This window comes from Odocoileus virginianus, chromosome 24 (genome assembly GCF_023699985.2).
Source record: "Odocoileus virginianus isolate 20LAN1187 ecotype Illinois chromosome 24, Ovbor_1.2, whole genome shotgun sequence".
Classification (NCBI taxonomy): Eukaryota; Metazoa; Chordata; class Mammalia; order Artiodactyla; family Cervidae; genus Odocoileus; species Odocoileus virginianus.
In genome coordinates, this window is record NC_069697.1 from 5,349,064 (window position 1) to 5,372,619 (window position 23,556).

At 43.1% G+C, this 23,556-nt stretch overlaps 1 long non-coding RNA gene across 1 annotated transcript in view; it reads right to left on the reverse strand.

Annotated features, from left to right (window-relative positions):
- Nucleotides 1-18,649: 18,649 nt before the first annotated feature.
- The window catches only part of LOC139030794 (uncharacterized), a 53,404-nt gene continuing 48,497 nt past the window's right edge, over nt 18,650-23,556 (reverse strand). The window contains exon 3 of the long non-coding RNA XR_011483177.1: nt 18,650-19,818. This is a non-coding gene — a long non-coding RNA (uncharacterized lncRNA). The remainder of the gene's footprint in view (nt 19,819-23,556) is intronic.

Genomic DNA, 23,556 nt, shown 5'->3' on the forward strand with positions numbered 1-23,556 from the left:
GATAAAAAACAAATGGATAAAAAAGACAAATTTAAGAACCTGTCTTTATCAAAAAATATAATAGGTGAAGTTCATATACAGATCACAGATTGGAAATGATATTTGAAGCAAGTAGAGGAATGGCCAAGATGCTGGAGTAGGAAGACGTTGATCTCTCCTCCTCCCATGCACCAGGAAGATGAGCTCCCAGAACGTTTGCATTTGAAGGTCAGTGGGGCTTAATTTGGGGGAACCAAAGGGCTATTGGCTAGGACTTTCCACTACAATCAGATAAATAAAAGAAATAAAAGGAATTCACATTGGAAAGGAAGCAGTAAGACTGTCACTGTTTGCAGATGACATGATACTATACATAGAAAATCTTAAAGAAACCAACCACTAAAACCTACCAGAACTCACCAATGAATTTGGTAAAGTTGCAGAATACAAAAGCAATATACAGAAATCTGTTGTGTTTCTACATATTAACAATTAACTACAGAAAGAGAAATTAAGAAAACAATCTCATTTATAACTGCACCAAAAAGAATAAAATATTTAGAAATAAATCTAACTAAGGAGACAAAGAACTGTACTCAGAAAACTACCAGGTATTCATGAAAGAAGTTAAAAGGGCACAAAAGAAGGAAAGATGTACTGTGCTCATGGATTAGAAAAAGGCATATTTTTAAAATGAGTACTCAAGGCAATTTACAGATTCAGTGCAATCCCTATTAAATATCAATGACATTTTTCAAACACAAACGACCCTGAGTAACCAAAACAATCTTGAGAAAGAAAAACAAACTGGAGAATCACATTCCCTGATTTCAAACTTACCTCAAAGCTACAATAATCAAACCGGTATGGATCCAGCAGAAAACCAGACACATGTGTCGGTAAAGCAGCACAGACAGCCCAGAGATGAATGCACTCTCATGTGGGCGATTAATCTACAACAGAAGAAGCAAGACATTACAACGGGGGAAATACAAGCTCCTCAATGAATCCTGCTGGGAAAACCAGACAGCCGCATGCAGAAGAATCAAACTGGCCTACTTTCTTACACCATGCACAAAAACAAGTTCAGAATGATTTAAAGACTTAAATGTAAGACCTGAAACCACAAAACTTATAGAAGAAAACATAGGCAGTAAACTTTTTGACATCTATCTTAATAATTTTTTTTTATATGTCTCAGGCAAGGGAGACAAAAGCAAAATAAACAAATGGAACTACATCAAACTAAAAAGATTTCATACAGTGAAGTGAACTGTCAACAAGACAAAAAGGCCACATACTGAATGGCAGAAGGATGTATTCTGCTTGGATAGTAGGATGGGTCCGTAAGATGGAGAAGGGAATAAGGGTGGGAATCAAGGATGAAGGAAGGAAATTAAACAAAACTAAGAGAGGGCCCTTGCTAAGAAATTGATGATGGGAACCTCCCATGAGTATCTCAACTTTCTCCACCTTAAATCCAAAATCCCAAACCCAGTATGGATTACATTTCACCACATTCCAGCAAACAACCTGAAATGGTCTGAGACATGTGAACCCTAATTCCAACCAAGTTGTGACCAGCCTTGCCTGAGCCTAACTCCCAATCTGAATTCTGAGTTCTATATTATTTCCCGAAGTCACAGACATATCCCTAGGATATACATTGCTTATATATTTTAAGGGACCCTACAATGGCGAGAGAAATGAAGGTGGACTCAAGGATGAAGAAGAAAAATAAAGCAAAACCAATGAGAGGGAACCCTTGCCCAGACTGTTGATGGCAGTATGCCATGAGTCAATGAATTCTCTTTAACTTAGGTTCAAAATAAAAAAATATAAATGTGATCATATTCCAGCAAATGACTTGTAGTGGTCTGAGGCTTGTGAACTCTGATTTCAAGTGCAACTTAAATTGTTTTCGTTCTTTTTTTTTTTTTAAATCCTTGAGCTCTGTTGTCTATTCCCTATGTCACCACTTCCCTTAGAACTAGTCATTTGACTTTCTGTTCTCTCTGAAGGACTTTCTATCAAACTTGTCCCTTATTTTCAAAAATGTCTTATAATCTCAGAATAGGGTCATCCTAGCTTTTCAGGGCCCGACAGCCAGCCCTGGTTCAGCACTTGGCTAGCACTGTGGCCAGACTGCTCAGGACCTCCAGACAGTACCACTCCATGTATGGAAAGCATCTTGGGTAGGCAGGCGTCTCAGCACTCATCAGGGGTACCCAAGTCTTTCGTGGACGTTGTGAGCAGCTCTCTGGCTAAGACAGTGGTGGTGGTAGCTGGTGGGCAGTAATGTGGGAGATGGAGAGTGAAGCAGCTGGGGGAGAAGGATAAACAGAGAGGAGAGAAGGAGGTGAGTATGAAAGAACCCAAAGTTTGTTTCTCATCACAGTTTATCAGACTCAGCCTTCAATATGTTAATTTCAGAGTACATGCAAGTTGGGGGTAGGGAGGAGCCAGACTTGAGTGACCTCAGCGCATCAGGACAGGAAATAGAGAATCTGAATTTAGCTCTCTTGGAGTTAGATATCCATCCAAGTGGTAGGCGTGTGGGCTGTACAGTGTTGAGAGGGAAGGTTCTTTCCTCACTTCACAACTACAAGCAAAGGGAAAGATTTAAAACATTAGAAATTTATAATTTATGCAAGAGATCCTGCCAATTTCACATACCAGCTACTGATACGGAGAAGACAATGGCACCCCACTCCAGTGCTCTTGCCTGGAAAATCCCATGGACGGAGGAGCCTGGTGGGCTGCAGTCCATGGGGTCGTGGAGAGTTGGAAACTACTTCACTTTCACTTTTCACTTTCACACATTAGAGAAGGAAATGACAACCCACTCCAGTGTTCTTGCCTGGAGAATCCCAAGGACGGTGGAGCCTCGTGGGCTGCCATCTATGGGGTCACACAGAGTTGGACACGACTGAAGCAACTTAGCAGCAGCAGCAGTAGCTACTGACAATGTGGTTATTTATTGCTTGATATTAAACTTGTTCCTATTATTCTGTGCCAAGAGCTGCAAGATCTGATCAGTAAAAGGAAGAATAAATATTTTTATGTATACCATGCAACAAACAAAATGGTATCCTGATATGCTCAATGATTTGAGTAATACAGGCATTTATTCCTCTCTCACACAATAGTTCAGGCACGAGCAGTTCAGGGATATTACGATGACTGCACTGTCAGGCCCCAGCTTTCTTTTAGTTGGTTTTTCTACCATATATAGAGAGTGAGCTTTAAGAGAGAGGGTTCATAATCATCACCATATCTCTGATCCAAGCAGCAAGACACAGGATATGGAGGAAAGAAGATTCTCTCCTGCCCTTTCCTGGCACAAACTGGGAATCACATTTCAATACTTAGCTCACATCCCAGTGGCTAAACCTTTATCACACGATTGCACACCTAGCTGCAAGGGAATCTGAGTAATATAGTTTTTTATGGAGTTAATCTATGCCAACCTAAGATTTTTCTTACTCTCAAAGAAAAGAAAAACACAAGTTGAGTGACAACTGCCAGTCTTAGCCATGGTAGAATATGCATAAAGAGTTCGACCTGAGATAATTCTTTTGTCAAGGGAAGGCAATGACAAGAGCTTACTCTTTCAATGATGAAAGCTAGGTAATGTTGGTGGTAAAGAGTCTGCCTGCCAATGCAGGAGATGCAGGAGATGTGGGTTTGATCCCTGGGTCAGGAAGTTCCCCTGGAGAAGGAAATGGCAACCCACTCCTGTATCCCAGCTGGGAGAATCCCATGGACAGAGGAGCCTAGCAGGCTACAGTCCATGCGGTCGCAGAGAATTGGACATGACTGAGATGGCAGCCCACTGCAGTACTCTTGCCTGGAAAATTCCATGGACAGAGGAGCCTGGCAGGCTACAGTCCACGGGGTCACAGAGTCGGACACGACTGAGCGACTTCAGTGTCAATGAGTGATGGGGCACACACACACACGTGAAGAATTCAGTTCAAATAATACAAATATCTGACATGATCCCTGTCCTTGAGGAACTTAAAGCCTCACTCACGGGCATCAGAATATGCATCAATCATTTCAATCTAAAATAAAATTTTAAATTAAGTATTCCCAAAGTGCCATGGGTAGACACGCATGGAGAATTTATCCAGATACGAGCTCTCTGAAAGACGCCCACGCTGAATGCCAAGGATGAACCAAGTCTCAAAGGAATAAACATATAGAGAGCTATAGAAATTAAATGCTAAAAGAAATTTTCAAGAAAAATTGTTTGTGAACTAGTAGCTGTAGTCTGCTTTCTTCAATGGAGTGGCAAAATCACCAGTAGTCCTGGTTATGTTCTCTGTGCCATGTTCCACCTCCCGAAGCTGCAGCACATTCCAGTTTGCTCCTCCTGGTATCACAGCCTTTCAGGAGCTGAACTGGGTAACATGGGTCTCCTCTGTCTTTTACAATAGGAACAGTTAAGTGTCTGTTGGCTCGGTTACTCAACAAGTAAAACCTCAGGCAGGCCAAGCACTGCCTGTCACCCTGGTCTCACTGGCGATCACTGTCGCCTGCTAATGCGGGGTCTCAGTGTTCTGGGATCTATGAAGGGTCCTCCCCGGCCCAAGTACTGATGAAGGTGCCCAGGTGTCTCTCCCACCTGTTCCTCAAATCAAGGCTGGTCAGTCAGCTATAGTAACAGTCATATTGTTTCCATCCTCCTACCCCAAGCCTTCTCCACGGAGCATGTCAGCGTCCTTCCCTAGACAGAACTGGTCTGCAAGACGCTGTGGTCACTTCTGCTGCCTGGGCCTGCTGGGCATTGCAGTCAGGGAAGGCCTGGCTGTGCCCGCGCGCGCAGTTTTCTCTTCCTTCTTTTAAGAATCTCCCAGCACAGTGCCGCTGTCTCACCGGGTTTCCGTGAACGAGCCGTTTTCACGGAGTTTCTCGGTGCCAGTCGCCCCCACCCCCTGTGTGGAGCGTGAGTCCCCGGGGTCTGGGGGATCTGCTAGCAAAGGCACAAGGTCTTGCCCTCCCACCGCTCTGCCGTCTATTGCCTTTCCTCGCGGAGTGTTGCTCTCGAGGACCCCTCATTTCTGCAGATTCCCGAGGCACCGCCCCTAAGCTTCACCCGAGGAGCGGGACGCCGTCCAACAGCGCGGTGGGGAAGGGTGAGGTCCGTTTTATGCTACGCGCCTCACCTCCTGGCGCTAGCCGGGGCCACAGCTGCTCCCCCAACCCGCTGCCAGCAAGCCTCAGCAGAAACCCCGGGCGCCTCTGCTTGCTGTCTGAGCAGAGAACAGGCGCCCCGACGAGGAGCTCTTCTCAGCGCGATACCGGCTTAAGAAATACTTCCTGGAGGGTTCTCCCTTTTCCATAATATGGTTGCCTTCCCCGGAGACAGCCCCTTTGCCATCCCAGTCCTTCTAACTGTGTGTGTGTGTGTGTGTGTGTGTGTGTGTGTGTAAAAGTGATTTGAAAAGAGGGAAGGATGTAATATGTACACAGCTTGTGGAGACCAAGTAAGGGAAATAGAAAGTCTCTCCTGTATCGGGTGAGAAGAAAAAAGGAAGCAGAGAATGGGAGTGTCCAGGCCCAATAAGATAACAAAGGGCCAGCCCACGAGGCTAGGGAGGCAAGAAATAAGCATATTTCAAAACCCTATTTTTTAAAACACGAATGGGCCTTTTGGATGAGTGGCACTGACTTAGTCAGCTCTCCACTTTGATGACTACCTGTTGTCCTTGTAGCCAAAGTGGTTGGTAACTGGCTCTTGACAACAGCCTGCCCGTCTATATTTGGTACTAATCGGAACAATGTAGAAATTATAGAGTAATCTGCCTTGGGTTAACAGTATGAATTCATACTTTCACCGGTGGCGTAATTCATGCTGGCAAAGAAAAATTACTTGACTCACTCGGGTGATTTGAAAAGTGAGTTATCCAGAAAGCATCAGTGCTAACTCCCAGGGGGCCCATTTGCATTGTGCCAAATGACAACAGTTGCCAGAAGTAAATTGCAAACAGTGACTTTGCAATCAGCTGTGAGCTCTCAGAGCCCAGCATCTGTGGGCATTTAAACACTAGCCCCTCTGCCACATATTCTTTCCAAGGAGATATTCCATGGTTTATTTAGCCAGCCAGGACAAGGACCCTTAGCTGGAAAAGAAGTAAATAATGATTTAAACTGTCTTATTGTTGGTGAGAAGAAAAGCAGTGTATCGATGAATTCAGCATTTGGAGCTGAATACATGATTCCCTTCAAGCAACAGTGTTGACAGATGCACAACTTCAGAGTTGCAAGCTAAGTTTTATTTGGGACAAAATGATGGCTGCAGGCCGGGAGATGGCACCTCAGATAGCTCTGGGAGACTGCTCCAAAGAGGCAGTGGGGGAAGGTGAATATGTAAGATTTTGGCGAAGGGGGGAGTTCAATGCAATTAAGCACTCATTTTACAAAAGGTTTTCTGCTAGTCACAAGAATCTGATGTCATCATGAAGAGACACAGTGCTTTTCTAAATATGAAGAGAGGCAAAGATTGGGATCTTGAAATCAGTTCCTGAAAATATCTATCTAAAGCCCTGTCCCACCAGATTCCCTGGGGGCTCAGAGTGCCTCACTCCACCCTGATCTCCCTCAGCCAGTGCTGAAGGTCAACAGCCGCCGCAGAACGGGGCTCAGTCTCCACAGAGGCAGATGGCAAACGCCCCTGTTGTTGCTGGTGGCCAGTCCCTGGCAAATACTCTTGTGTGTGTGCTAAGCAGATTTAGCCGTGCCTGACTCCCTGCGACCGTGTGGGCTGTAGCCCACCAGGCTCCTAACTGTGGGGTTCTCCAGGCGAGAATCCTGGGGTGGGTTGCCGTGCTCTCCTCCAGGGGAATCTTCCTGACCCAGGGATCGAATCCGTATCCCTTCTGTCTCCTGCATTGGCAGGCATGTTCTTTACCACTAGCGCTACCTTTGAAACCCTGGCAGATACTCTTGGCAAGTGCCAGTCTGTAGTTGGCAAAAGAATAAAGGCAAATTCACCTGTTTTGAAGCTTTGCTTCCCCACCTCCCTCCCTCACTCCTGAGGATTATGAAGGACTGTACAGGATGCTTTACCAGAATCTGAATCTTTTAAATCAGCACAAGAGATCATGGTCTCTGAATTTCATCAATGATCTATATTCCTCAAATAGAATTAGAATGGCTTCCCATATAGAAAAATGTTTACTGGACGGAAACTTTATTACCTGAGCAATGAATTCAGTGGTGATAAGAGCACTTCTCTGTAGACAAAGGCTCCTCCTTCCTAGGTTTGGGTCTCATCCTTTTACTAACGTAATTGTAATTAAACAATGCCTTTGAAGCACTGTTGGATTTTTTGGTGGGTTTGACACCTTAGTCGTTTTCTTGATTTGCTTAAGCCAGTGAACATTTCCTTTTGGTATCATTTCTTTCACAAACACTTTCCTTTTGCACCCATTAGTGAGCAGAGACTGAGCTTCCCTGGTGGCTCAGTGGTAAAGAACATGCTTGCCAAGGTAGGAGACATGGGTTCGATCCCTGGGTGGGGAAGATCCCCTGGAGAAGGAAATGGCAACCCACTCCAGTACTCTTGCTGGAAAAATCCCACGGACAGAGGAGCCTGGCAGGCTATAGTCCACGGGGTCGCAAAAGAGCCAGACACGACTAAGTGACTAAACAACAAGAAGCAGAGACCTAGTGGAGGTCCTCATCAGAGGGAGCAGGAATTGCAGACACGGGGGGAGGGCGTGGGGGTGTGTGTGGTGAGCATAATTAAAGAAGCCGCCTCCCTTGGACTCTTTTTGCCTCTTATGTTGACATGGCTTCTTTCAACAATTTTTCATCACAGTATAGAAAGAGACTTTTGGCCTTCGGTAGTATGTGCTCAGGAGACACAAGTGCAGCGTTCACCCCACACTCTGCTGCCTTCCGCCCTCTTCGCTACACTGCTCCAAGCAAGCAAATGCAGAATCTACGTCCGTCCTTGTCTTCGTGTTGATTTTGTGACTGGAGAGCTGGTATAATTCACTCTAATTCAAGTTTGGCTTTGTTTGGAAAACATCATTTTTCCCCGAAGTGTTTGAGCTATTTTGAATTGCTGTAGTGGGGAGGGAAAAAAGTGCTCAAAAAGAGATCACTAATTAATGTGCACGCTGTAGACAAAGTTATATCTGGATTCGCAAAGCATCTGAATTCATGTTCAGCTGCTAATGGATTTCTGATATTCCCTTCACTGTGACTGCTCTTTTGAGTCCTGATCATCTTACTTGAAATCCATTTCTTTCACTCTTCTCCTTATCTGTGTTGATTCACCTAAGCGAACAGGCTCTTTTCTCCTACTGAGTCCTCATTATGCTTCTTTCAGGGGTTTCTCAATTCCCTCCAAAGAGCTTGGATCCCAGTCACTCATACTCCCCTGGGCCTTTGTTTTAGTTTCCCTACCTGGTCTTCTTTGTCCTTCCACATTCTTTCCTGATTCCTTTTTCCTTTGGTCTGTCCCTCTCTCCTCTATCTCTGGGACTTGTAGGCTGTTGCTGCTTCCACGGTCTCTTGTTCCTGCACCTTCACTCGCCTCCAGTTGCACAAGTGAGATGTGGGTAGCATCCTTCTAGCTGAGTGGGACTGCATGGCCAGCACAGGTAGTGAGGCTGTAGAGTGCTTGGACCTGAAGACTGTAATTCCTATGTGTGTGTGTGTGTGTGTGTGTGTGTGTGTGTGTGTGAGTGTGTGTGTGTCTGTGTGTGTATGTGTCAGTGTGTGTGTGTGTCAGTGTGTGTGTCAGTGTGTGTGTCTGTGTGTGTGTCTGTGTGTGTCAGTGTGTGTGCGTGTCAGTGTGTGTGTCTCTGTGTGTGTCAGTGTGTGTGCGTGTCAGTGTGTGTCTCTGTGTGTGTCAGTGTGTGTGTCAGTGTGTGTGTGTCAGTGTGTGTGTGTCAGTGTGTCAGTGTGTGTGTGTGTGTGCGCGCGTGTGTGTGTATAGGCTTTGCTGGTGGCTCAGATGGTAAAGCATCCACCTGCAATGTTGGGAGACCCGGGTTCAACCCCTGGATCTGGAAGATGCCCTGGAGGAGGGCATGGCAACCCACTCCAGTATTCTTGCCTTGAGAATCCCCACGGATAGAAGTGCCTGGCAGCTACAGTCCATGGGGTCACAAAGAGGCAGACACAACTGAGCAGCTAGGCACCGCACAGCATATATATACACATTTTTGTTTTGCTGCAGTCATTCCCTGACCAGGGATGGAACCTGTGCCCCCTGCATAAAAAGGCAGTCTTAACCACTGGACTGCAAGCAAAGTCTAGCCCTGTGATTCTGAATCTGATAAGGAATGATAAGGAGTCAAGCTGTGCTCCCCCAAACCAGATCCAATATTTTTTTCAGGAAAAAAAAAAAAAAATCCTTCCATCTCTTTAGCTTTCTTGGGCAAAGTATGATTTTCAAAAATTTAAAAATACATCTTCCATACATAGAATAGACATGTGTCAAGGATTTATTCAAATCATTAACAAAAGAATCACTAAGATGGTAATGCTGATTTAAAGAGCATCTGAGTAAAGGAGTATTTAAAAACATTAGAAAAAAGAATTTTGGAATAAGATTTGTTAGAATAGATATAAAACTGGTTAATAGCCTACAAGGCAATAAAACCATAAATGTTGTTTTGGAAGGAGATAATCCTTACTCTAGATAGAAATCATTTACATCTCTCCTAGAGAGAAAAAAAAAATCTATAGGTTTAGATGCAACTTCCCAGAATCTGGGATTTTAATCAATATTAGATGGTGAATCAAAAGTGTATTCCCTTAGATGCTTAAATAATCCTTGGGTGGCCTGTTAAAGGTTAGCAATGAAAAGACATGCTGCCTTTCTTTTGCCTTATTTCTAAGTTTTGGATATTTTTTTTTTCTTAATGCCTCATTTCTAAAATTTTAAAGTAGCCCAGGTGCAGGGATTAAACATCCTAGTCTATGTAATTCAACTGCATATGAAAACTAATTTCTTGCCCATATGCTCTAAGGCTGTGATAACCTACTTCATAAGATGGCCCATCATGGTTGAGGTATCGTTCCAAGTGTAGTGGAGCGGTGCCAGAATGGCACAGAAGTGACACCACTGGCGTATCGACATTTCCCTTTAAATCTTGTTGGATAGGAGGAAGTTTCGGAGATTGTACTCAGGTGGAACAAATGTTACCAGTGAGCCTGGCCGCAAGTAAAGATGAGAGCATTTGTTGAGTTTGGAGAAGTTGGGAAGGGCCGGATCACCTAGGTCCTTAATCGCCATAGTAGGGCGTTTGGATTTTGTTCAAAGTGCAACTGGAAACCGAGGAAGGGTCTAAGGCAGGAGGAGGGGAGTGTAGTTAAGTTTTGAGTGTTTTTTTTTTTTCCTCTCTCTCTCTATTTATTTTTTTATTTTTTTCCATTTATTTTTATTCATTGGAGGCTAATCACTTTACAATATTGTAGTGGTTTTTGCCATACATTGACATGAATCAGCCATGGATTTACATGTGTTCCCCATCCCGATCCCCCCTCCTGCCTCCCTCTCCATCCCATCACTTTGGGTCTTCCCAGTGCACCAGCTCTGAGCACCCATCTCATGCATTCAACCTGGGCTGGTGATCTGTTTCACCCTTGATAGTATACTTGTTTCATTGCATTGAAACAAGTCTTGAGTTTTGAAAAGTTCATTCGTGTGGTTTTTCTTACGTTCTGCAGCTTGTTCATCATAGAATCCCAAATGCATCCCAGTGTCTTGTATGCAAAGGATTACATCAGATTGCTTCAGCTGGGAGACTTAGTTTAAAGGATAAGGTTAAGCTGTAGGTTCAAACACCATGTAGGTCAGTGATCTTGGGGGCTGCTTCAGGGTCACAGATAGCTACTTTGTAATCATGACAGTTGTAGTAACACCATCTATTTGTTTTGTAAATGCCTTTTACCAGAGTGAAGTCTGGATAATTCTGTTTATAATCCAGTATAAATCTGTCACCACTGCTAGAGATTAATTGCAAAGAAATATGCACTGTGGTTCATCAGTAACATCACTGTTACATAAAAGAAGATAACATATGTTTAGGGAATTTTACTACTATTAAGTATGAAGCTTAAAAGATGATTATATTGAGAACTATCAACGGAATATTCTGTTTATATAAAGCAGACCAGTTTGGGTCTGGTATTTTTTTTTTTTTAAAGGAACACTTTCAGGAAATAACTACTCCTCCAGGAAAGTGCGAGCATAGAGTTTTGGTTAAGAACACGACCCTGGAGCCAAAAACACACCTGACTTTTACTCCCAACATTGCCACACATTAACTGTGCTATCTTGGGTAAGGTATTTCCTTAATTCTGATTTTTGGACAATAATGCCCATGTCTGGAGCTGTTGTGAGGATCGAATGAAATTCTATCTTTCCTTGAGTCCTCTCAGCATCGACACTCTTTCTGTCACAGATGTTCCTGCTTATGAGTTTGGTGCGGGACAAAGATGGGCCCTATAGTGACGGAAGTGCTCAGAACTTGGTACCCTGGGTCTCCTTGCAGCAAGAGCAGAAGCATGCAACCTTGGGCTTCATCACTCAGCTGTAGTTCAGTTTCGGTGCCAGAGCCAATGGCATGGGCGGGAAGGGGCTGGGAGATCTCTCTAGAGGCACGCAGCAGTGGCTGTGGTTGCAGGGGTGGCCGCCAAGTCAGGGTTTTGGGCCGGCAGTGACTTTGTGTGGGAGCACCAGCTTCATGAAAACTGGCTCCAGGGTGGGCGTGATATCAGCGCAAACCGAGCCATCTAGTGCTTTGTCACAGAGACAGCAGTTTCTCATCAGCCCACTTGGGTGGCATGACTCCTAGAAATTTATCCAGAAACCTGATTCTTCCAGTTTTCAGGCAATTCTATGAGCAACGAATAACCCTTGATTAAACTCTTTTATGGTGTGATCCATCCAGAGTTAGCTTCAGTTCCTGGCTACTAAGAGCTGCGGTTGATTTACATTCTACACCTATCCTCCCAGCGCGGTGACTGGCGGAGAGTACACGACAGACAGGGCTATTAGGAGCAGTTAGGGCTGCCCCGGTGACTCAGGAGGTAAAGAATCTGCCTGTACTGCGGAGACCCTGGTTCGGTCCCCAGTCTGTGATGATCCCACGTGCCGTAGAGCAGCTAAGCCTGGGATCCACACCTGGTGATGCCCATGCATCCTAGAGCCTGTACTCTGCAACAAGAGAAGCCACAGCGACGAGAGGCCCGTGACCGCAGCTGGAGAGGAGCCCCGCTCGCTGGAACTAGAGAACGTTCTCAAGCAGCAACCAAGACCCAGCGCAGATAAAAACAAATAAAATTTCTTAAAAAAAACAACAACAACAAAAAACCCCAAACAGAATAGATTGTTACTGTCATGCAATTTGCACAACTATGTCAACAAATAAATACATAATTGCAGATAATGGTAACTGTTATAAAGAAAAACATAGGCTAAGAGGATGAAACTTGTTAGGAAGGAGTGTAGGCTGTTTTAAACTGGATAAAGGGAAGGGGTCCCTCAGGATGGGGCATTTAAACAGAAACCTAAATGAAGTGTGGGGGGAGATAATGCCAGAAATAGGAAGTATTACATTTAAAGTATTACATTTAGATTACATCTAAAGATTACATTTAGGAGACAGAGATAATCTTGAGAGTGACTGAGGAATAAAAAGTAAGTGTGTTAGGCAGCCTCTGAGATGGTTCTCAATGATCTCCAGCTATTGGTATTCACAGCTTTATGAAATTCCCTGGGCTGAATGTGTAACTAGATTCTAATAAGCAGAATGTCACAGAGGTGAGGGAATGTCACTGCCAATATTAGACTGCAAGGAACAGCAGTTTTTTCGGGCTCTTGTTTTCTCACTATACAGAAAAGGATGAATATGGGAGGCCTAAGATGACTATCCTTAGAAAGGCCAGCTTGGGAGACTGGCCCTTGGCTGGCATCTGGGCACTTGGCTGGTAAACTGTTCTCTACGAGGATGTAAAACTTTCCTTAATTGATAAGGGGTGCTCCCTACACCTAGACTGTTTTTGTAAATAATATGCTTATGCTGAACACCTACTTTCCTCCCGGGAGACTGGGATTTTAGCAGGCACTAAGCAGAAGGTGCTTGTGTGACCAGGCCCCCGGAAAATCTTTGGGTGCTGAATCTTTAGTGAGCTTCTCCAGGCAGAAATATTGCACATACACCCTGTTGCATTTTCTTTGCTGAGAGAAGAGGGGAGCTGTGGGATCCTCTGTGAGAGGTGAGTGCATAAGGGAGCCTACATATGGATTCCCCAGACTCTGTGCCTTTTTTATGACCTGGCTGTGTATCCTCAAAATCTTGGTGTCAGTACAACCACAGGCACGCCTCATTTCATTACACTTTGTTTTATTGTGCTTCACTTTACTGCACTTTGCACTTAATGCATTTTTTAAAAGCAAATTGAAGGTCTGTAGCCAACCCGTGTCGAGCAAGTCCATTGGTGCCTTTCTCCCAATAGCACTTGCTCACTTCGTGTCCCTGTGTCACATTTTGGTAATCTTGCAACGTCTCAAACACTTTCATTATTATATTTGCTATGGTGATCTGTGATCAGTGGTCTTCGATGTTACTGTTGTAATTGTTTTGGGGATGCCAAAAACCATGCCCACAAAAGACGGCAAATTTAACCAACAATTGCTGTGTGTATTCAGGCTGCTCCACCAGCTGCTGTTCCTCTGTCTCTCTCCCTCTCTGCAGGCCTCCCTATTCCATGAGACACAACAGTATTGAAATTAGGCCAATCATAACCCCACAACAGGCTCTAAATGTTCAAGTGAAAGGAAGTGGTATACACATCTCTTCATCTTAAATCAAAAGCTAGAAATGATTAAACTCAGTGAGGAAGGCATTGTCAAAACCAAGATAGGCTGGAGGCTAGGCTTCATGCACCAAACAGTTAGGCAAGTTGTGAATGCAAAGGAAAAGTTCTTGAAAGAAGTTAAAACTGCTGCTCCAGTGAACTTACAAATGATGAGAAAATGGAACAGTCTTATCTCTGATATGAAGAAAGTTCTAGTGGTCTGGATAAAAAAAGTCGAAACAGCCACACCATTCCCTTAAGCCAAAGCCTAATTCAGAGTAAGGTCCTAACTCTCCTCAGTTCTGTGAAGGCTGAGAGGGGTGAGGAAGCTACAAAAGAAAAGCCTGAAGCCAGTAGAGGTTGGTTCTTGAAGTCTGAGGAGACAGCATCTCTGTAACATAGAAGTACAAGGTGAAGCAACTGCCTTCAGATGAAGATCCCATCATGGCCAGCATCTTCACTGCAGCCTTGTGAAAGACCTTGAACCAGAGGCACAACCTAAACTGTATTTGGGTTCCTGGCCTACTGAAACTGTCGGATAAGAAATGTTTGTTGGGAATTCCCTGGTGGTCCAGTGGTTAGGACTTGGTGCTTTCAATGCTGGGTCCTGGGTTCAACCCTTGACTGGGGAACTAAGATTCTGCAGGCTGTGCAGAACAGCCACACAAAAAGAAAATTTGCTGTTTTTAGCCTTTAAGTTTTGGGGCTTCCCTGGGGGCTCAGACAGTAAAGAATCTGCCAGTGATGCAGGAAACTCAGGTTCAGTCCCTGGGTTGGGAAGATCCCCTGGAACATGGAATGGCTACCCACTTCAGTATTCTTGCCTGGAGAATTCCATGGACAGAGGAGCCTGGCGGGCTACAGTCTGCGGGGTTGCAAAGAGTCAGACACGACTGAGCAGCTAAGAACATGCACATGCACGCGTGCAGGAGATAACTAGTACGCCCAGTGTGGCTGGGACACGGGGGCAGGGAGAGTGTGGCAGGTGGCGGCCTCCGAGAGGCGGAGAGGCCTCAGATCACACAGGGCCTTCTAGTCCCTGGTGACGATTGAGGGTTTTATTCCGTTAGAGGATTTGGAACAGGGAAATCTTACCAGCTCATTGTGTCCTGCACGCCAGTGCTTTTCCACCTTGGCTGCATTTTGGAATCACCAAGGGTGCTTTTTAGAAAAACCTATGCCGAGCCCCATCCTCAGAGACTCTGGTTCAGTGGGCCTCGGGAGAGGCTCCAGTATCATGACTTTTTAAAAGCTCCCAAGGTAATTCTGATGGACAGCTTGTGCTGAGAACCAGGCACGCTTTAGGGCAGCAAACCTATGTGGGAAGCCAGAGAGGACCACTTGCTAAGTAGGGAATCAGAACAAAGAGAGTGAGTTGCATTGTTTTTTTTTTTTTTAAGTCTTTATTAAATTTGTTACAATATTGCTTCTGTTGTTTATGTTCTGGTTTTCTGGCCAGGAGGCACGTGGGATTTAGCTTCCTGAGCAGGGGTGGAACCTGCACACCCTGCATTGCAAGGGGAAGCCTTCACAGCTGGGCTGCCAGGGAATTCCCACGTATTTCTAACGTCTGACTATTGATCTATGTTAGGCAGAGCGGGTGTGTCTAGAATAATGCTCTCTCCTCTGCTCAGTGCTGGAGAAGTGGTCGCAATTGCTCAATCCTTGAATCGTCCCTTCCTATAAGAGCTGTCATCCATCTGTTCTGTTCACATGAAGCATATTGTGGATTAGGCTTCAGGTTCAAAGAGACAAATTCAACACAACAAAAGTAAATTGACATGACAAAGAGTTTTTTTCTCTTTCTGTTGAAGACATAAAGACAAAAGAAGACAAATGAACCTTTCATGCTACCTGGCTCCATTCTAAAAAGAATGGATCTAATGCTCTGTATTACATGACTCTATAATTGATGTGTATATAAGACAGCACATTAGGAGACATGTCAAGATGAGCCGCTAAACCTTGGCTTCTTAAAACTCATCCCCCATAATGAGAAGCCCAAACATTAACACGCCAAGTCAAACAAGACAAAAAAACCACTTTCATGGAGCTATAGCAATTTTGGATTTTTATGTTGATTGTAGTTTCTGTCATTTATCCTTTACATTGGGACTTCTCAGGTGGCTCTAGGGGTAAAGAACCCACCTGCCAATGCAGGAGACTTAAGAGATGCGGGTTCAATCCCTGGGTCAGGAAGATCCCCTGGAGAAGGAAATGGCAACCCACTCCAGTATTCTTGCCTGGGAAAATCCCAGGGACAGAGGAGCCTGGTGGGCTAGAGTCCACAGGGTCACAAAGAGTTGCACACGACTGAAGCAACTTATTCTTGGCTAAAGAATCTTAAGTTCTGATCAGTACAATAACAATCTTGATGAACATATAATTAAAATTTTAAATGAAACTTTATTTAATTGCAATGTAAAACCTTGATTTATCATGTTTCATATTAAAAACCTATGGCAAGGATTGCCTGGTAGCTCAGTGGTAAAGGATCTGCCCGCCAAGGCAGGGGACCCTGGTTTGATCCCTGATCCAGGAGGGTCCACATGCCGCGGAGCAACTAAGCCTGCGAGTCACAGGCATTGAGCCTGCACTCCAGAGCCCGGGACCCGCAGCTCCCGAGCCCGAGCTCTCCAGCTACTGAGCCCACACGCGCAGCTCCTGGAGTCCACACCCGGCCCGGCTCTGCAGCAAGAGAAGCCCAGAAGAGGCCACGCAGCAATGAAGAGCTCACGCAGCCAACAGTGATGAAGTCTCGGGCTTTTTGAGGCAGGGATGGAGACGATTATGTCCGCTTCTCCCCCTGCTTGTTGGGGCCTGAACAGAAAGGAGGTTCACTTGGGGGAAAGTGCTGACAGCGTTTGTGGGACCAGAGAGAATGCTCTTACACACACGTTAGAAAGAAACAAAGATGACAAGTTCAAAAGCATTAAATCCCAAATCATTTGTTCATCAGTCAATTCATTCAACACTGGGTGTGCTGTATTACTAGGCCAGCACTGTTCTTGGTGCTAGGATATAGCAGTGAGAAGTTCACACAGGGTCTTCATTAGGGACCTTTCTTTGCACAGAGTGTGTGTGTGTGTGACAGTAAAAGTCAGGTGCTAATAAATGCCATTATGATAATGAAACAAGATGGTGTGACTGCAAGGTGGGACTGGAAGGGTAGAGATGGCCACAGTTGGTTGAGTGGCCTGTCGGATATCGGATTTACTCCAGAAAGCAACTGTTTGACCCATAGAGTCTTAATTTTTTTTTTTTTAAACTAATTGCCAATCTTGGATATTGGAGATTTCACATAAAAACCAGATTTTTATCTTCTCTTGAAAAATCAAAAGATACAATTAGGCTGAGTGGGTATTTCTGTGTGGCAATGGCGTTCCTTTCAACAGGCAACGTTTTTTTCCTTCATGAGCCCTCCTTTCATGCCAGAGGTGCTGCTCCCACTTGTCAGACTTACCTGTTTCTGAATTCTGAGGAATTTTCAACTCCTGGGCTAGTCAAAGAACAGAGGCCAAAATGCGGTGTGGAATGGATCCAAGGCATTTAGGAATAGCATATATTTATTCATTCTCTTTATGTCTTTTATTAAACTTTCCTATCAAATTACGGTGTGACTTCTCTCCTGATTGGACCCAGACAGATACAAAACGAGATGTTGATATCTATGGAAAAAAAAAACAAACACAAAACTCACGTGCACAACTACAGTGACAATATTGATCACAAACTGGTTAATGGCTGTCATCAGTTTAAGAATATTTAAAATTAGCCATTGTTCAACAAAATGTAAATGCCTTGAGAAGCTTATAACTCATACATGAAAGAAACTTGACTGAGGTTTTCCCAAATTAGACAGCAATCCTAAAAATTTATACATATAATTTACAAATTAATGTATAAATATCACTAATAAAGAATTATAAAACTGAAAGAAATTTTTTAAAAACTATAATAAAAATAAACTTTGCTCAACTATGTTTGGAGAAAGATCAAATTGCTTTGCAATTCTCTCCCATTGAAAGAGTATAAAATATTATATGAAGAGATGATTAAATAGTGTGTGGTCAAAAAGGTAGGATAGAATAACAGGTGGATCAAGCAGATAATTAAAAATAGTAAGAATATTATATTTTTTGTATTTTATAATATTTGTAGTATTTTTCAGCTTTTAAAAATGTATAATACGTTGTGGTATCCTTTCTTATTATAAGTAGGTATTTGCTAACATTTTATTCTTAATTGCATATTCTTTTGCTTTAAGAAGATCCCCAGGTATATCAGGTTGTCCATAAGCCTATACTAGCTCCAACTTGCCCACTGCGCCCTGCCATCTGTGTGCTGAGAGGATGCTTATTCCCACTCCCTTGAGAGATTTTATTGATAAGGTGATTTGTATCTGTGAATAAATAGTATGGAACAGAAGAAAAACGCTGACCACTAGGCTTGTTTTTCTGTTTTTTGAGGATGACTGCTTCACAGCATTGTGTTCATTTCTGCCGAACAGCGAAGTGAGTCAGCTCTGTGTTCACAGGTTTGCCCTCCCCCTGGAGCCTCCCTCCCCCGATCCTACCTAGGACCACTAGTTCTGAGATCCTAAAGACTTCCTCCCTGTGAGAGTGTCCTCACAAATGTGAAAGAGGAGGACCAGATGACAGGCCATTCAGATGCTAAGCGCAGCAGGGGCTGAGCCGGTGCTGGGCTTTATGTGCAGTGTGATACCATGTTGGGGTGACTGTACTTCTCACACCCCCTACAAAGGTCAGAACAAACATTTTCAAAGTCTCAGAATCCTGATTTTTCTGATGCATGAAATTCGAGACATTGGAAGACGTCATCATCAAAGAGACAGCTTTTATTTCTGCAATGACTATTAAAGCAACAGGTAAGAAGATGCAGATACTCTCAGGGAATGTAGCCCATTAACTCTAGTTTGAAAATGACAAATAACTACAGCTGTATTCTTTTCTTTACAGCTTTTTAATTTTGCTGAGAAATAAATGACAAATACAATAGTGTACATGTAAAGTGTACAATGTTATGATTTGATGTACATATACATTGTGGAGCAGTTACCAAGATCAAGATAAGTAACACATCTGTCATCTCATGTAGTTAAAGTAATTAAGTGTGTGTGTGCATGTGTTTGTGGTGAAATGATTAAAATCTACTCTCAGTAACTTCCAAGTATACAGAACCATATTAAATGACTATAGTCATCATGCAGTACCTTCTTTTCATAATAAAATTTGCTTTGAACTGTCACCTCATTTCCTACTCCCTGCAGCCCTGGCAAACACCATCCTAATTCCATGTTTCTATGAAATCAGTTTTTGATTAAAGGGAGAAAAAGGAAGGCTCAGAGAGTCTGTTTCTATGTAAAAAGGGGCAGTGAGGACATTGGAGCCGATCCATTTCTACATCCAAGTTCTGCCTGAAGTCTGGTTGAAGAAGCCTGCTCAAGTATAGGGAACATTTTTAATAAGAAAAGAATGCATATATGTATTCATTATGAATAGAAATAGCCATAAATATGCAAAAGGAGAAAGAAGTCCATTAGGAAATACTTACTGCCAATCCTCTAAGGAACATGAGATGGAAAATTCCAATGAGCTTACCATAAAACTTCCCTGACTTTTCTGAGTTCTTTCATATTTCATTGTATCTCGGGTAAAGGTAAGAAGATCTCTTTACTCTTTGTTCCTTATTTCTATTTACAAGGAAGTAAATTGGTTGCATTTTCTTTTGAGAGATTGCAGTGTTGTTATTTTTTGTCCTTCTTGAGAAAAGACATGTAACTTGTCCCTTTTATATTTGACAACTGTTTTCTTTGCCAGCTTAGCCACCATGGAAGCCCTGGCAAATGGAGGCTGACACCAAATCTGTGCTCTTGTCATCAAGCTCTATGCACTAGAGGAACTGCAGCGGCTGAGAGAAAAGACATCAAAGTTTCTCCAAGGTTCAGTGTTAGACTCCATTTTAGTATCATCCTGATTCTGTAGACTCCTGTGTAAAAGTGAATACTTTCAGGACCAGATCGCCACAGACAAAACATTGAAACATACTGAATCACAATATGTATCCCCCCGCAAACCTAATCCCCAAACATGCCTCACTTTATATTCACTTTTTTTTTTCTTTTTTTAGCCACACCATGTGGCATGCAGAGTCTTAGCTCCCCTAACAGGGATAGAACCCATGCCCCCTGCATTAGGAACATGGAGTCTTAACCACTGGACTGCAAAAGAAGCCCCTTTTTGTATTCATTATTTATTGGTTTAAATTAAATATCAAAGAGTTCATATAAGGCAGTAACCACATTTTTATAACAAAGAAAGATCTTTCAGCCAAAAATCAGGTCTTAATTATTGAAGCCATATGAGTAAAATATTACTAATGTAATGAGTGTGGGGAAACCTTTGATTCTGGTTCATATTTTATGTGACACCAAAGAAATCATGCTGAAAAGAAGAGAGAAGAAATGTTGTAGATGCAGTCAGTCCTTCAGCTGCTGGTCAAATACCTTGCATCACCAGAGAACCCATACCCAATTAATTATGTAGGTATGCAACAAAAATATGAAGATTTCGTGGAATGAGAGATTGCCCATTTGGATTCAAGATCTTTTAGGAGATTGTTAGATTAGGAAAAATAACCCTAATGCTTTTCTAATTGCATTTTGATTTTACCCAGCAACATACCACTCAGCAGTGATTGGTTGAAACATTGAAGATTTTGTTTTTCCTAATGCCTGTTGCCCTAAAGCACAAACCCTTGCCTTTTCTTATGTTGTTTTCTATGGCTGGAAATCTTTCCCCATCTCTACAACCTAAAATCTCAATTGTCAATTCCTTTATCCAGCTATCTTTGACTTTTCTAAGATGAGTTGATCAGTGTCTCTAATCCTACCTTCACACTTTATTCATGAGTGTACTTTAGCTCTTGGCAATGTAAAAATTAACAAACAGACATCTCAATTACAGTAGATTTCAGAGAGTAGAAGAGGGAGCGCCCATCATCTACGGTGACAGCAGGGCCCAGCAGGCTCTTCCTGCCTGGCGAGAGGTCAGCCAATGAGAAGCGGTCACAACTCAGCCAACAGAAAGCCACTACACTTCAAAGTGTAAATTCCTCCAGTGGACTGTTTCCTGTAGCCCACCCGACTTCCTTTTCCTGTTTACAAAGGAGTCCTCCTCTCTGTGCTATGGGGGATTTGCATATGGCTCACCGTGACTGCAGATGCCCAAGTTGCAATTGTTTGTTGATCCTGAAAAAACTCATTTTTGCTGGAGAAATAAGTGGCAGTCTATTTTGTTTTAGATCAAAGCACTGTAACGGTTTGTTTATGACTTGCTACCTATAAGACTATGAATTTTCATTGTTGTTGGATGAATGGATGCTTTGGCAGTGCTACGGGAAGATATTTTCATGTGGTTTGATGTTTTCAGAAATGTTGGTAGCTAAAATAAAAAATAAGAGTAAATTGGTGTCTTTTCAGTTGTGTTCATACTATATGAAGACACTATGGAGAAAAATATTGGCGTGGGGAGGGGCAGTCTTGTAGGACTGAGGTCATAACCTGTGAATGATACCTTCTCCAGTATACAGTGTCAGAACTGAGCTGAATTACAGGACACCAGGCCGATGTCTGAGAACTGCTTGGTGGTGCTGGGAATACCCCAGGCATTGGAATGTGAGGCAGAATCCTTTGTGAAAATCAAAGTTACAACAGGGAAATGTTTGGAACGTAGAGAAGATAAAGGGACATTGTTGAAAACTGAAGCAAAATCTAATGAGATTCTATAAGGATATCATCATTAGGACTTAGCACCTAATATTCTTCATTTTGAACTGTAGTGTTGGAACTCTTGAGGGTCCCTTGGACTGCAAGGAGATCAAACCAGCCAATCCTTAAGACAATCAACCATAAATACTCATTGGAAGGACCGATGCTGAAGCTGAAACTCCAATACTTTGGTCACCTGATGTGTAGAACTGACTCATTAGAGAAGACCCTGATGCTGGGAAAGACTGAAGGCAGGAGAAGGGGACGACAGAGGATGAGATGGTTGGATGGCATCATTGACTTGATGGACATGAGTTTAAGCAAGCTCTGGGAGTTGGTGATGAACAGGGAAGCCTGGTGTGCTGCAGTCCATGGGGTCACGAAGAGTCGGACACAACTGAGTGACTGAACTGAATATTCATTAATATGTAAATTGTCATGCTGAATATGACATTATTGTGTATTTGCCCACATCAGGGCACAAAATTTTAGGAATCAATAAATTAGATAAACTTAACAAGATTTATGGGCTTCCCTGGTGGCTCAGATGGTAAAGAATCTGCCTGCAATGCAAGAGACTGGTGTTCGACCCCTGAGTTGGGAAGATCCTCTGATGAAGGGAATGGCTACCCACTCCAGTATTCTTGACTGGAGAACTCCATGGACAGAGGAACCTGGCGGCCTCAGCCATGGGGTCACAAAGAGTCAGGCATGACTGTGTGATTAACACTTTCAACAAAATTCTAAATGTTTTATCAATTAAGGTTTAAAGGCATCTTTACAACATGAAAGCTTTACAACTTTCTGCAAGATGTAATGCACTATTAAAGTACTAAAAAAAAGAAAGTAATGGGAAAAGACATGGACAACATCATCAAAGAACAATTTATTTTAAGAGCTTGAAGAAATAAATGTAGCACTTCTCTGTAAGCAAACTGAATGTGAAGGAAAAGTCATGTAGTCCATCTGACCTAGATGTAACTTTTACCTGAGAAAGAAAGCACGGTTATCCCCAAACTAAACTTCTGGTTTCCTTTTTTTTTTTTTTTTTTTCAAATTTTTATTAGTTGGAGGCTAATTACTTTACATCATTACAGTAGTTTTTGTTATACATTGATATGACTTAGCCATGGATTTACATGTACTCCCCATCCCAGTCCCCCCTCCCACCTCCCTCTCCACCCGATCCCTCTGGATCTTCCCAGTGCACCAGGCCCGAGCACTTGTCTCATGTACCCAACCTGAGCTGGTTATCCGTTTCACCCTAGATAATATACATGTTTCAATGCTGTTCTCCTGAAACATCCCACCCTCGCCTTCTCCCAGAGTCCACAAGTCTGTTTCATACATCTGAGTCTCTTTTTCTGTTTTGCATATAGGGTTATCGTTACCATCTTTCTAAAGTCCATATATATGTGTTAGTATACTGTAATGGTCTTTATCTTTCTGGCTTACTTCGCTCTGTATAATGGGCTCCAGTTTCATCCATCTCATTAGAAGTGATTCAAATGAATTCTTTTTAATGGCCGAGTAATATTCCATGGTGTATATGTACCACAGCTTCCTCATCCATTCGTCTGCTGATGGGCATCTGGTTTCCTTTTGAGAATAAATTGAGAGAAATCATGTCGTGGATAAGACCAATTGTGACAGGCAGGCTGGCTGGGCATTTAGCTAGACAACATTTCTCTGTCTCTTTTGCACTTACATGTAGCTACATGACTGAGTTCTAGCTGATAACTGAGTTGAGGTGAGGTATACAAGACCACCTGACCTGCCTCTTGAGAAATCTATATGCAGGTCAGGAAGCAACAGTTAGAACTGGACATGGAAAACAGACTGGTTCCAAACAGGAAAAGGAGTACGTCAAGGCTGTATATTGTCACCCTGTTTGTTTAACTTATATGCAGAATACATCATGAGAAATGCTGGGCTGGAAGAAGCACAAGCTGGAATCA